This window comes from Onthophagus taurus, chromosome 7, assembly GCF_036711975.1.
Source record: "Onthophagus taurus isolate NC chromosome 7, IU_Otau_3.0, whole genome shotgun sequence".
NCBI lineage: Eukaryota > Metazoa > Arthropoda > Insecta > Coleoptera > Scarabaeidae > Onthophagus > Onthophagus taurus.
Window position 1 is genome coordinate 1,323,189 of NC_091972.1, and position 15,662 is coordinate 1,338,850.

The 15,662-nt window shown below is 36.6% G+C and overlaps 1 long non-coding RNA gene across 1 annotated transcript; it reads left to right on the forward strand.

Annotated features, from left to right (window-relative positions):
- Positions 1-9,195: 9,195 nt before the first annotated feature.
- LOC139430429 (uncharacterized) lies at positions 9,196-11,682 on the forward strand. The gene is made up of 3 exons (XR_011640923.1): positions 9,196-9,485; positions 9,573-10,057; positions 10,201-11,682. It is a non-coding gene; the product is annotated as an uncharacterized lncRNA (long non-coding RNA).
- Positions 11,683-15,662: the final 3,980 nt, after the last annotated feature.

Below are 15,662 nucleotides of genomic sequence, written 5' to 3' on the forward strand. Positions count from 1 at the left end.
GATAATTATTACCAAATTCCTTTCTAACGCAACACTTTTTTTTATTGTTATTTGGGTTAATTGGATTACTTATAGTATTATTATAGATTGTTAAACATTTAAGGGTCGACTTCGTTAGTGACCGCTGTATATAGTGTTTATATACTAGTATACGACAAGGCTTTCGTTTCTTCAACTAGTTATACAAGCGCGTATGACTTTCGCTAGAATTATGATAATTTTATACAATTTGTCGTCGTGGGGTCGTTTGTACAGCGTGAGCGAGCGAGTTGCGAACGGTTCACGATGGCGTGTGGGCATTGCAATTTTCTTGCTTTCGCTGAAAACTAACTTAAAAATCCTTGAGAAATTCTTGTTTAAATCTTTTACAATAGTAATTCCTCAAACTAAGCTGTTTTCACAAATGTAAAAAAAATATTCTGCTGTTTTTATTAAAAATTGCATAAATTTATAAATTGTTCAAAGTTTTATAAATGTTTTTAATAATTTTAGGGTTTAGATCAATTTTTAGAGTTCCCTTAGAATCGTGATCTAGAGCCGAGTCACGAGTTGAAGTACCTAGAGTTTAGCCCTCTTTTTAGTACAACCTGATTTTAAATTCTAAACACTACCCTAGCAAAAATTTTCAGACAAATATCTGCTTGTATGATGGAATTGATACTTTCAAATATAAATGAAAAAGAACAAGTGTGGGGTTTAACTTAACTTACTGGGTAAGTTAATCCTTTTGCAAATCTTTCAGCCCAAGCTTTCTCCTTCACATCATGAACAAATTTCTGTTTTTTGCCCAAAACCTTGTTCGGTTCACTGTCGCCATCTCCCTTCTTTTATTCAGGAATTCGGTGATCATAAAAGTCATTTCTCTTCATGTATAACTGTTCAGTTAACTGAAGCAATTGGTGCTGTTTTGTTTCATAACAAAAAGGATACCTTACCGAGTTGGCTCACACAACGACCTTCAATCGCGGACACGAGGCCTCAATTTTCGCTCAAACCCTAATCAACCCAACCCAAACCTTCTCGATTGCAATTTCAATTTTTGCCTGCCTTCTCTAGTTTCTGGATATCATCCCATCATGTTCTTGGCTTTCCCTTAGGTCTCGATTTTTGTAGTTTCCTGCTAAGCACTTGCTTCAGTATTCTTCCCTTTTTCATCCTGAACACATGTCCTTGTCTATTTCTCATACTCAAAATCAATTCATCTATTTCCTGTTATGCTGTCATTCAACCACCTTAACACCTCCTGTTTAGCAATAAAATTAATATTTTTTCATGGTTTCGTTCCTAATAATTGCTTATACAGGGTGGTTCAGTTTTTAATCGGGAAACTTTACTAGAATGTAGTACTTGCATAAAAAACACAAGTTTTTTATATAAACATAAGGTCGCAACTCTTTTGTTTTCGAGCTATGAACGATCAAAGTTGAGCCAAAAATTTACATTTTACTTTTTATTTCATTTTATTATCATTAAACCGAAGAATTTGAAATTTTGTATGTATGTACTACTGATTAATACCTTATTTTCAAGCATACCTTAAACTTCCCTAGCGCCCTCTAAGGGGATGAAATTCACCACCCCCTTGATTTTTTTATAAGAACTTTTTAACGCTATGGAATATTAACATAAAAAAATATGGGTTGTAAGCTTATTCTTTATTGGTACTTTTTTGTCTCTTTAGTATTTTCTTTAAAGTTAATAGTTTCCGTGTAAAAAAATAAAATATCGTGCCATGTACCACTATGTGCCGCCATGTTGAGCTAAATTTATTCTAAAAGTTGGCTGTGAGAACTTGTAAGTTTCATTTACGGTGAATCCTCATAATTGTTGATGATTATTAATAATTTTTGACTGTTATTAAGCACCAGTATCAATTTTTTAATATTGTTTAAAACAACGTAATTTGTTCAGCCAGACATTAATCTTATTTATGGTTTTTCTTATGAAAATCACAATAATTAATTGGTTATTTAGTTAGTACTAGATCCTAGTAAGTGCCCAATGTCCATAGCCAGCTATAAAGAAATTTTTTTTTTAATAATAGCAGCGCTTTACAGTACAATGTAGCATATTTTATTTTTTTATGCTAAAACTATTATCATTAAGGAAAAAACTAAAGAGATAAAAAAGTACCAATAATGAATAAGCTTTACAACCCATATTTTCTTATTTTAATATTCCATGGCGTTAAAAAGTTGTTATAAAAAAATGAAAGCGATTGTGAATTTCGTCCCCTTAGAGGGCGCTAGGGAAGTTTAAGGTATGGTTGAAAATAAGGTATTAACCAGTAGTACATACATACAAAATTTTAAATTCTACGGTTTACTTATACCCGAAATAAAAGATAAAATGTAAATTTTTGGCTTAACTTTGACGGCTCATAGCTTGAAAACAAAAGAATTGCGATCCTATGTTTATATAAAAAACTTATATTATTTTGGCAAGTACTACGTCCTAGTAAAGTTTCCCGATTAAAAACTGAACCACCCTGTATAGTAGAATCTCGTGGTTTCTGCTGGCAGTGACAGATCGCTTAAAAATGGTATGAATCAAGATATGGACGTACGACTTAGATTAGTTCACCACATACATTTAAATGTAGGTTATGTTAGTAATGGAGGTTATATGTCAAACATTGTCAAAGATATTATTTAATGATTTTCCTCAAGGACAGTAGAATTTAACAGGACTGCTACATCCATTGTATTGCTACATCCACTACTGGTTGGTTGCCCGCACTCTACGTCACACTATTTGCCACGTCTGGTAACTGTCTGTGTTTTTAGAGGTTATATGATAGACATTAATACGTATAAAAACATAATACTTCAAAAATAATATGAATACGTCTACGATATAACCTCTAAAATAAACAGCAAACGCATAGACCATAACAACAGCTGGGCGTGGAAAATGGTGTGACGTAGTTTGCGGGCAGGTTGTCACAACAATGGATGTAGCAGTCCTGTTAGATTCTACTGTCCTTGGATTTTCCTTTCAAAGAAAACATTTTCGGCTTGTGAAAACACTAACAGGTTCATGACAACGCTCACAAGACGTTTCGATTTGAGGTTATAATTATAGAGTGACATCCCTTAGAAGAACAGACGTACTTTTCGACGTGGCCATTTGAATTGTACAGCAGACATATTAAACTAATGCTATCTCTTTCCAACACACATTACTCTCTAGCGGTTTGTGAACTCTTGTATGGCATTTGTAAGAACGGAAAATGATGATTTACTGCCAGCTCTCGTGGCGTCTACTATAGCTGTATTTTTCTAAATATTTTAAATATTAAATTTGTATTAAATTTAAAAGTTGTAATTTTAAGTAGGTAGCATAATATTTTTGGTATTACAGATTGTAAAATGTGTTTCGATATAGTTTCCGTAATCGGTAAACAGTATTTAGTTTCAACATCTGAAATCACGGTTAGTTAATTGTAAGTCTTCTTCTTCTGCCCCGACATTTGTATCGGTCGAATTGTTGCCTAAATAGCTATTCGTTCGATTGTGCCCTTTTCGAGAGGCACGTCTGCCTTCTCGCGAGAAGAGAAAGTCTCTTGGGAAAGTTTGGACCGTCTCGTTCATCTGAAGATCGATATTGACGGTGAGAAATATTGACGCATCATTGTGAGTCTGTTCCGTTAATTGCCGTTTTTCTCATTGTTAACGGACTGTCATGAGAGTTATAACAGTTTTCTCTGTAGTGGTCGAACATAACCTGACGTTATCTGAAACGATCTCGCCTTTAGACGGAATGTCTGGCAATAAAGCAAATCGAGGAAAATTCGATCTAGATTTAATTACAGTCGTCAAGATAAAACAACGGTTCGCCGAAATAATCTGGTAAATCTGTAATATACGGAGGCGATTAAGACCGTAATGAACTTTCTATACCTATAACTTTAATGATCTCGTTCATGATGGATTGACGTGTGGTTGCCGTTACTAAATTGAATGAGGAACTGATAAAGGTATTTTGTTTTAACTTCTTTTTGCAACACACTGCCCACAAATATTTCGTCTAATCCATTGTGAGAAACATAGCATTTTGCGGTGTGTGTATTATCCGCAAATAGAAACGCCACTCCCGCTTTGATCACAATGGCGAGGCGAATTCGCTGCGATTACGCAACCTGTACCTACGGAAGAGAGCCGCCGGCGGTGCTCATGTGAGCCACCTTCAACCTCATTAGTATTATGCAAGAGAACCGTACTGAGTCGCGTACCGGGATGATTCAAGGTGAAAGGTCGCGCCTCTACTCACGTACTATATCGCCTGAACGATCTAGAATGGCGTGCGGCCGTGGGACTAAGAAATGTTCGGTACTACTTATTTAAATCTTGGCACATATACATTTAGTATATACAGGGTGTATACAGACTTAGACAATTTCAATAAAAGTACCTTTTTTATGTAAAATTGAATGCTCTTTGTAATTTGCAGCTCTTATTGGTCGTAGCTGTCGAGCCAAAAATCTTATGATTTGATTTATCAAACGAGCAGCGTGTATCTAGCGCACTCTACGAGCAATAACAAAACAAGTTTCAAATTCGTATTTCTCATGCTCAAAAACATAAAACTACCACATTTTATGTTAATAGTACAAGAACTTTCAAAATTATCAAGAAATTTCGAAAAAAAATTTAACTTTCAACACCCTATGCCTCGAAAACCACTGACATTTGTATAAGAGATGTTACGTTAAATCATCATATTTTGGTGTCTAGTATCTCCGGTATTCGGATTTCCCATTCTTTCTGACTCACCCTGTATATCTACAGTATGTCCCCGGATCGAGTTACAAAGAGGAAAAAAATTTTTGTTACTGATTTTTCAAACTTATCTCAGCATAAATAATGCGTCGAATATGTTCAAATTACTAAATCGCATGAACTTTATATTCTAACTATAGAAGTTAACTAATTATTCTCATTTTTATACTTTTCCTAAATTAAAAATTTCAAGTTCAATTTACGATACGTAACAATAGAAAGCAATAAAATAAAATAAAAGTTATAACTTATGTTAGTGAAAAATATACGGACAAATCAAATTAACATATGGCTAATTGAATAAAATATTAATAAATATTATTTATTTGTAAGTGAACAAATTCCCTCCCAATTCGGCACACATTTGAAGACGAGTTCTAAATTCTTTATAAGAAGTACGAATTTCCGCCAGTGGTAGAGATTCTATCGCTTTAATTATTCTTAGTTTTAATAGTTCTGCATCATCTTGTAATGGTTCACTGTAAACAATTTGTTTCAATCGTCCCCAAAAATAAAAATCCATAATTGTAAGATCAGGACTACGTGCTGGCCATCAAATAGGACCATTTCATTCAATCCATTTTTGACGAAATTGTAATTTTAACCATTTGGCACAATGTGTGAATGATAAGCTGGGCAACTGTCTTGCTGAAAGTACATTGACCGTATAAAATTTAAGGGTAATTGGATTTACATCGCTCCAATAACGACAATGCTGGGAAGAAACAATGTCATTTGTTGAAAAACTATCTGAAAAGCAGCGTCTTCCTCGTTTAGTCTCTTTGTCTGCCTCTTTGTGGATAATACAGAACCCGTTTCCAAAAATGTTTTCATCAGTTTGCGAGCCCCACATGAGATATTTTTGCTGGAATTTTTGTATAACTACACGAAAACATAATTCACTAGTACCATAGCACAGTACTAAATAAATTCTCTCTTTCACGGTTAACATCGCATGAAAAGACTTAATCTCACCAACATAAGTTTTAACTTTTATGGTTTCTATGGTTACATGTCATAAATTGATCTTGAAAAATTTTCAATTTAGAAAAAAGTCCAATTTTTACATAAAAATTGGAATAATTAGTTAACTTTTATAGTTCGAGTATAAAATTCATGCGATTTAGTAGTTTGAACATATCCGACGCATTATTTACGCTGAGATTGGTTTGAAAAATCAGTAATCAAATTTTTTTCCCTCTTTGTAACTCGATCCGGGGACATACTGTATACAAGAGTAGATATGGCAGTTTTGCGTTTGATTCAGATTTCCTTATGAGAGGTAAAATCAAACGATGATAACATTAAAAATTATTAATTTATTAATAAATTTAAATGTAAATAGGTAGCGTGTAGTCCGTAAATAGTGTGAGAAAACTAAAACGGCTAGCCCTGTAAAACATCTTTTTAAAGATCGTTAAAAAAGTTCGGCTGCTTCGCTATGTAACATTCTCTTAAATCAAGTTCTTGAATAAGTATTTTTAAATATGTGTATGAAAGCAAAACATGAAAACTTGTCATTTTTATTTTTATCTTGAATCGATATAAAGTTAAAAGTACCATTTGAATAACAGCACGAAACGAACAAGTCGTTTTGCGCGCATTGGTGAAATATTCTCTTACCTATAACTATTCGCTAAATAACTCAGCACAATAGAGAGCCATTAGTGAGGCGGCTTGCCGACTGCTATTTACTACTTTCAGCCGTTCTTACTCTCATTTCTCGCCCATTTTTCCACAGTTCTTGCTTCGCGACGGGACGTTCCGCCGTAATTTATGTGCCACGAATGTCTACACATTCATTTGCGGTACACCTGCAAACATAAGCTCGCGGCTCGCTAACACAAGCGCGCCTTTTGAATTCGCTGACTTATGAACTCGGGCTCCTATTAAAACGCATTTTTAAAGCGTCGAAAAGTGCGTCGCCATAAATTGTCGTATTAAAGAGGTATTCCAATAAAAAACGTTCATCTTGAAGGAAAATAAGAATGTATCAAAGTCAGTGAGTTTCAACAAGGAGAAAGATAGATTTCATCCGTGAATGTAAAACAAAGGCTAATTACGTAGACATCTGGAACGTTTTTGTTCCTTATCGTGGAAGGAAGAAAACGGCGCCCGGTGTCATTGTCGTCGCTTTCTCATGGTTCACAATGCCTAATAAGCTCTCAAACTCTTCACTCTGCCCCTTTATGGGGAAACATGCATCTATCTGTCATCTGTCGCACACCACGTGGTCACTAATTGATTCGTCAATAACGGCGGTGTAGCTTTATCAACCGTCCGTAATTGGATACGGTCGTACGACCAAAGGAAGTTTCTTGTTGATCGTGGGCGGAAGAAATGATCACTGCCATTTTTTCAAGGCTATATAAATCAGCGAACGAATCGTCCATTCAATCCAATTAATCTCATACGACTTTGCAGAGGCATTTACCGGATTAAATAGGTAAAAAAACTGTTCGGCCAACGATCCTCCAATTAATCGGGACCCAAATAATCCCTTTAAAGGCATCGCGTCCGCACCGTTGTACTGCAATTAGTGGTGTTTATTTACATAAATTCAGCTGAATCACGCCAACGTCAATTACGATAATTTATCGCGTTCGTGGCTTTGGGAAAACCGGTACCGCGAGAATTGAATATGAATGGCCCTCATTAACGTCTGCCGTCGGTGTAGGTAACAAACGTGCGGCCATTTGGTCGGTAGGTTAATTTTTGCAGAACTAATTAATGAAGGACGTCTTCTAAATTCGAACGACCATTCAAGTGATAGATGCCCATCTCAACTTTGTTAAATTAACGCTACCTTAACCGTACGTGTGTAGCTGGAATTTCATATAACTCGCAATATCTGAATATACGAAACTATTATGCACTTGCACTGTCCCACATAACATAGCTTAATACTACAAAGGAAAAGTTTTGCTTGGAAAATGTGATAACATACATAATAAAATAAATATATAATACAATAAGTATAATAAATAAAACAATAAAATGTGTCTAGAACAAAACTTCTGCTCTTTCAACAACAAAATTTTTTCTTACTGTGACGGACTACCCATGGGTTCTCCATTGAGTGGGATGCTTGCAGAGATATTCCTAGATAGAATAGACAACCAGGATATAATTAACCCCAAAAACCCGTTCAGCAAAAATATTGTTTTCTAGAAACGATATGTTGACGATGTTTTCGCTATAATAGACATCACTGATGATATTAATACCAACGATATCCTTATGTACATCAATGGGCTACACACCAATATAAATTTCACGATTGAAATAGAAGAAAATAATAAACTTAATTTCTTCGATCTGACTTTGGAAAAGAACGGAAGAAGGTTGACTTACGACATTTACAGGAAAAAAACACAGACAGACGCCATCGTACCATACGATTCACATCATGACCAATCTCACAAGTTCGCTGCTTTTCTGAACAGAGCTTTCACTTCTAACTTGAGCAAAGAGAAATTAGACTCAGAACTTAATATAATCAGAGAAATTGCTTCCAATAACAACTACCCTTATGACATAATAGAGAAGTTCATCAATACTAAAATAAATAAATTTGAAATCACTAATAAAACCACATTAATTCCAAATACGAAGAACGAGATAACAACTTACAGAGCAATACAATGTCAAGGCAAGATACATAAGAAAATGAGAAAGATTTTTAACAAATACAATATGGACTTAACATGCAAAAACAACAACACCATAGGTAGACTACTTGTCAACAATAAAGATAGAATAAATAAACTTGAGGATAATGGTATATACAAATTAGAATGCGGAACATGCAGAGCAACTTACATTGGGCAGACAGGTAGAAGATTAGAACAGAGAATATATGAACATAAAACTAAACAGAACTCAAATTTCGGCAAACACCTTCTATTCAACATAGAACATGAATTCGATGACCATGACAACACAACTTTGATACATAAAACTAATAAAGGGTACATGATGGAGATACTTGAATACTACGAGATTAACAAATTCAAACACAACTTTCCAACATGCCAGTGTCTGAACGAACAAGTCCAAACCACCAGGAAACCATTATACATGTACTTAAAGACTCCTTATACACCCCCCAAAAAACAAAAAAGAAAATAAATAAAAATTTTTTCCAGATGCACGAGGGTGGTTGAATATGTAGCATTCAACATACCGCAACATCTGGAAAATCCTCTCAGCTACACTCCCTACCCTTCCTACTTATTCCAACAGCATCCTATTCAAATTCCAGATGTACGAGGGTAATTAAATACGTAGCGTTTATTTACCGCAACTTCTGGAATTCCCCTCAGCTACATTCCTAACCTTTTTTTCCCCTTTTTTCCCTTTTATTTCCTACATGTCCCCACCTATACCTACAATATTTATAAACAAATTTTTACTGATATTTTACAGATTATATATCTACAAACTATACTAAATTAAGAATTTTCAAATTGACAAATATTGATTTCCTTCTTTATCGATGTTATAACATTTGCATAACTACATGTATGACATTTGGTGGTAAAAACTAACTATCATAACCTCAAAAAGGTTTTTCTGTTGATTTGTGAACCCACGCTTAATTCAATCGTAATAATCTAAACTCATCACGCCAATATATATAACTTTCAAGGGTTTTTAATTTGTAATATGAACCTGAACTATTTAATGTATTCGAAAACTGACGTAAGTTAGATTATGGTTCATTTTAATTTGATATATATTATGTTGAGATAGGACATTGATGTAATTTTATGTTGTTTTATACAACAGGTGGCTTTTTGAAGATGCCCTTAGGGCGAAACCGGTAAAAGCTAAACAATAAAAGATTTTCCATTGCAAAAGTGCAAAATTGTCTTTAATTTCATCCAACACAATGGTAAGCATGAAAATTTCAAATACAATAAAATGTGTCTAGAACATACTTATCTCAACATCCAACAAGATGTAAGTAAGCTGGTAGTCAACATCACCCTGATCGAAAAAGTCACAGAGTAGCAGAAATGACGCCTCTAAGGTCAATCTCAGGAAAAATTACATGGACAGAATTACATCATACCAATGCGGGGTTCAGGACATTGTGAGATGGAGAAGGTGAACAAACTCGAAAAATCAATAGTACGATGTTTACACATCGCTATAACTAACAATTTTATTCGGCTTAATGACAATTTCACTCTGAAACGGCCACGAAATTCCAGACGTTTTTCACCGATTAGTAGAGTGATCGCGAAGGATCATTTGAAATTATTTATAAGGTAATAACACTACACTAGGTATGTGTACATTTCTATCACTCATCTTTGAATGAGTGATAGTTTGTATGATTAACAAAACTTTAAATGACTTTGTGTAAAAAATTGGATAAAGTAATTTTAAATTTTGAACGGATTTTTTTTAGATATCTGCTTTAAGTTTATTATGGTTGAATAGTAAAGAAAACGGTTTGAACAAATTGGCTCACGATTCCGCCGTCTTTTCCGGCGCCTGAAAACCGTCGATAACGACGGTTTCTACGCTCACCCTCGCGCCGGATGTTGACCCCGGTCATGTATTAAACATGACGGTTCCATTCAATACGAGCACCGGCGAGAGAGATCGGGCTTGATTTATCGATCGTTTGAGGCCGCGCACGCACTACCGGTGCTGCAATTCTATTGATGTCCGGGCGCTCGCTCTCCTGATTGAGGAATGCGATGGTTATCGGGATTTTTATCCCGTCCTGGTACAGGAGGAGAAGTGAGCTTTCGGCCGGATTTAGTGGGTTTGTTTATGTGAGAACGGCCAACGGACAGTATTGGAAAGGAAAGGGCCGTCATTACTATACTACTTGGAAATAATTTTAACCGCTTTAATAATTTAGCATTTCGATTAATATTCAAAGCCGATCGAATCGGATAAAAAACGTCGATCTGTCGACGTTTCCTGCTTAGATATATAAGTGCATTGGCGAGCGGTTGGACGTGGCCATTTCACACGGGAAATTGAGGAGGCTCGAGCCGCATTGGGTGGTACCACCTCGTCCGAACAACCATAAACACTACAACCTAACGACGGATATTTCGCACGATTCCTAAACGACTAATATATTGAGAGAAACCCGTTAAGTAAGCGAACGTAAACTTATTATTAATTTCAAGCACTTAATTTAGTCATTTTAAACGGTAAATAGAAAACGTATTTTCTTAGGAACTTCATGAGTGGCGGAGGATAATTTTAATAAAATAAAACACAATGTTCTAAAGCTACGACGGCAAACGTTTGCCGTCTCCAGTACGTGATTGCTCCGGGACATTGTATGAGAATTTGCGTCATTACTTATTGCGGATAAACTAATTCATAAGTCGGCGTCGGTCTGGCCGTAGCACTTTAATAAACCACCTTCCTACTCAATTATGTTCGTTTTTCACGACGCCAACGTAGAAACTCTACGACCCGTTAGGTAACGAGCCCGTCTCCTAATGCATCGTCATTTTCAATGTTAAATAATCACTCTATTTTATACAAGGACTATAACACTATACAAAAAACAATTGAAATCCATATATCATTAGTTTCGTCGACTAGTCTACTGACCAATGAATGAATGCAGACAGATGGAGAGTAAATCCAGAACGTTGTGTAAGGATAAAGATAGGAATCTTGGATCTAATAATATTAAACGGATGGACCTAGTATTTTAAGCAGCTTCTTAACGGATGGGAATCGAAGAATCGGATGGGAGTAAATGATGAAGAACAACCTTCGCAGGAACAGAAGAAGCCCTTCAAAAGTCAAGAAGTATAAGACACCTGGCAGTTACACAAGACATACGAGCAAATATGGACTACAGAAGAAATGTTTTAACCTTTTTGAAAAATTTTCAGTAGAATAAGAAAATTTGTATTTGTATTTTTAATTTCTCAAAATACCAATTGGTGTGCACCTTTTCGAATTATTCAACAGGTATTTATCGTGGTATGCACTTTTATCGATCCAATTTCGTTTCGTGATGCAGATCCATTATCGTAACGGCAAAACTCGCGCCGGCCACCGGCTATTCTGTTCTCAACGAGTCCCCGTTAAAGAAGCAAAAGCAAAGACCGCGCTATTTTCTCGTTCCGTTCTCCGGACGGCATAAACTAACCTACATCTGGGGGGTAATTTATGGTGGGCACCATAAAATTAGCACGACCGACAGTCGACGCGAACTACGAACTAAATAATTCCCAGCCAGTTTGTATAATTCATACTTACGACTTACTATTAAAGAGTACCGGAAAACGATGCTGCTTTTGAGCAACATATCAATGTTCGATTAATGCTCAACGACTAAAAAGAACTTTAATAAATCCCAAAAAAAGCATATCATAATACCGGGAATTTCATATAATTTGCAATATATGAATGTAGTAACGATAGTTACGAAATTACTATGCACTTGCATTGTCCCACATAAAATGCAAAATAGCTTGATAGTACAGGCTTTGGGTAGTTTTGCAAAGGAATAGTTTCGCTTGGAAAAAGGTGACGTCGTTATAACCCTGAGTTTTCGGCCGTCTTAAAAGACGCACGGTTAAACCCGAATGTTTCTGGTTCTTGGTCCAGTTGTAGTTCTACTTTTCGTTCAATAAAAATATACCACAATCTAACACTAAATAATAATTAATACTAGAACGAACACTAGAACTAGCACGTCTCTCAAGACCCGGATGATCTAGTGCTAGTGTTAGTCTAGTTTTATTTGTTATTCCGCGCTAGATTGCTGTATATTTTTATTAAGCTATATCGAGATTTTACTGCATCGTCAAATTATATTGACATTTTTTGTGGGACACAGGTTTCTATGGAAATATATTTTTTTATTGCATCTTAAGTGAAATTCACTGTATATGTTTTAGTTAGTAAATACCAACCGCAATACCAACCCCAGATGATTGTTATGACAGTTATTACTTGACACGATGACAGTTAATGCACCGCTAATGGCGATAAATAACACGAAACAGAGAAATATTATATTGTGGTGAGTTCATTTTACCTCGTGACTGGCGTGGCGCTCGTTGTAATGCGGGCGGTCTCCAGTAATTGAAAGTTACCTGAAACAAAAAGCAAAGGGACGGGCGTTAGGCTATTGTTGCCAACCATGAAAACAAATAAACTTTTGCCTAAAGCATTTATTCATAAAAAACCGAAGAAAACTAAATGGTAAAAATAAGAATTCTCTATTGTTTCCATTCATGTAATATCTTATGTTATTAATTTATATATTATAGAAGGTTATAACTTCGAGAAGAGTTACATTTACGAAATTATATTGATATTAAGTTTCAGAACCAATTTGAAATTATCAAAGCTAAAAAGTCTCTAAAGTGGTAAAATTATCCAAAAAAGCTTGGTTCTAAAAATTTCCCATACTTATCAAGGTTCGTCTGTAATAGCTGTTCTACGATTAATTCCTAAATTGTTACAACCATACACAGTCATCCCAACTTCTTGTGGAATAAACATTAAACTTTATGTTTCATCGAGATTAAGATGATGTAATTTTGTCGATGAAAGATTTATCGTTAAAGTACTTCTATTTCCTGGCATCTGTGAAGACAAGTAACGACACCTTGGGGCTTCCAGAGAGGGAACGAACCAGAAACAATGCTTCGATGCCGTCTCGCTCCGTTTGAGCTGCAAGCACGAATTTTTGCGTCCACCGCGGTCGATCGAAGCGAAGCGGCTTCGGCCGTGGCGACTCCGGCGGCGTGAAAAAGCTCGCCAGAAAGCTCCGGGACGTGTCGGTACATGTTTACTCTTGCGAGAAGACGACACGCCGTACAGTGACACTTCGGGAAACGACGTGGAACAATCTGCCGGTCAATTATGTAAGCGGGGCCCCACGAAACGCGTGTGTAATTGCCCAATGGGATGATAAACGGTTTGACAAATTTGCATAATCAACACGTTTGAACTGGCGGTAACGGTAGTCGTTCGGGTAGATTCTCAACGCAACAGTATCTCAAGGCGTTTGACGTATTAAGGGCAATTTATGCGTCACGTAGACCCGGACAGGTGGAAAAACTACTTGGATTTGTCGACAAAAGGTCAAGCGCCGAATAAAATGCCGTCTTTGCTATCCCTTTGCACGGACATTCACTGTTGAAAGTTCAGCGCTTACCAAACATTCAGAAATAGTCGTACATTGATTTGTGTTATTTAAATGTTTCAGTAAAGATATAACCATAAATGACTCTGATGAAGAACAAATTTAGGAAAAATATATTGAAATTAAGACTGTTAGTTAGAAGTATCTTTTAGTTTTTGAAATAATCAATTAAGTTTGAGAATCTCTGTGAACGATAGAAATAGGTATGTTGGTATGGGCGTGCCCACCGCGACCTATTCCTCCCTGGCGCAACACCGTTTCAAGATGAATAAATAACTCAATGGAAAAGGCTCGTAAAGAACGAACGTTGAGCAAGTGGAATCGAGAGTGAGAGAGAGAACCTAGTGTCGAAATGAGGAAATTAATGGGACAAGACGGTTCTATTGCGAGCGAAACAGGAAAGAATTATCAGACGTGGGATCTGGAAATGCAGCAGCGGCAATATCCCTTATTCCCCATCCTCTTCCATTTCGGTTGGCTTACGTAACGATTAGCAGGTAATAAACTGTTCGCGGAATTGCCGGCAAAAGTTTCGCGTGTTACCGAGAACTGAACTCTCCAGCAGGAGCGGCGTAAACGTAATTAAGCGTTTAGCTCGAGCCGTTCCGGTACGCACCTGATCCGGTAATGAAGCGTTATTAAATCGGTCTCAGCGGCCTCTAACACGATCGGGCGGACAGCACAGGTTCTTTCGCACGTAATGACGTTTCTAAACTGAATCGCCCGCTGCAGGGTTTACAAGCCACTTCCGGCTTGTGTGGGAGTTTACTTCAATTTCATTCTATCTGCGCTACCTTTATTATTAAAGCCGACACTTACTAATGATCAACCATAGAAATGGTAATGCATATTTGAAATACTCTTCTTTTAAATCTGTTTGATTTATTGAATACTCAAAACACAAATTGTGAATAGATATGGTTATCAAATTGAAGTGATTATTACACAAATTGCTAGTTGTGTTAGAAGACATACCTAACAAGTTGAAGAGGTAAACAGTTGCGATTACGTAGTGATTACGTAAGAGGAAGTTTTGCAACCGAGGGCGCTTTTTGCTCTCCGTAACGTGATTCCGGCGGCCGGTTACCGTTACACTTGCATCACCGAATGGGACTTTGGAATTTAATAAGCGTGTACTTCATCGGTGGTTAAGCCGTCTCGAGAATGTACCGGGCGCCCACACTAACCGTTTGTTAACCGTACACTTTTCCCGGTGCCCGGTACTGTTATGGCCCCCTCATAACTAACTGTACGAGGTGTCGTGAAGAAAGTGATTCTTTTTGCCACCGTCCAAAGAAGTTGCGGTTAACCCCGTCCTCGGCAACGAACGGGCCAAATAAAATTGATTGCTAACTGAGAATCTTGTCCGGTTATCATGGCGTTTCATGGGAAAATTTAACATTTAGCAGACAGTAATCGCTTGTTAAATGTTTAGTGGTCGGAAATGATCGTTGGTGTGGGAAACGAAACGGTTACATAGGTTACAAGTACCGTGTCTCTTACGTATACGTTCCGTAAGTCATCGTTAAAGCGGCGTTTATTGTTTTCGAGGACCATTTGTCGTGGCTTTTGCGCCAACGTAAGTTTCATCTACTCCTTGGAGGGTATTGACTGCAGAATTCCATTGAACAATTCAATAAATAAGATCCGCCAGAGCGCTATCATGCGAGCGTCGGTCTATTACCGTGACTAATCATCGAAGGGGCACAAAGAAGTATTAGAAAATA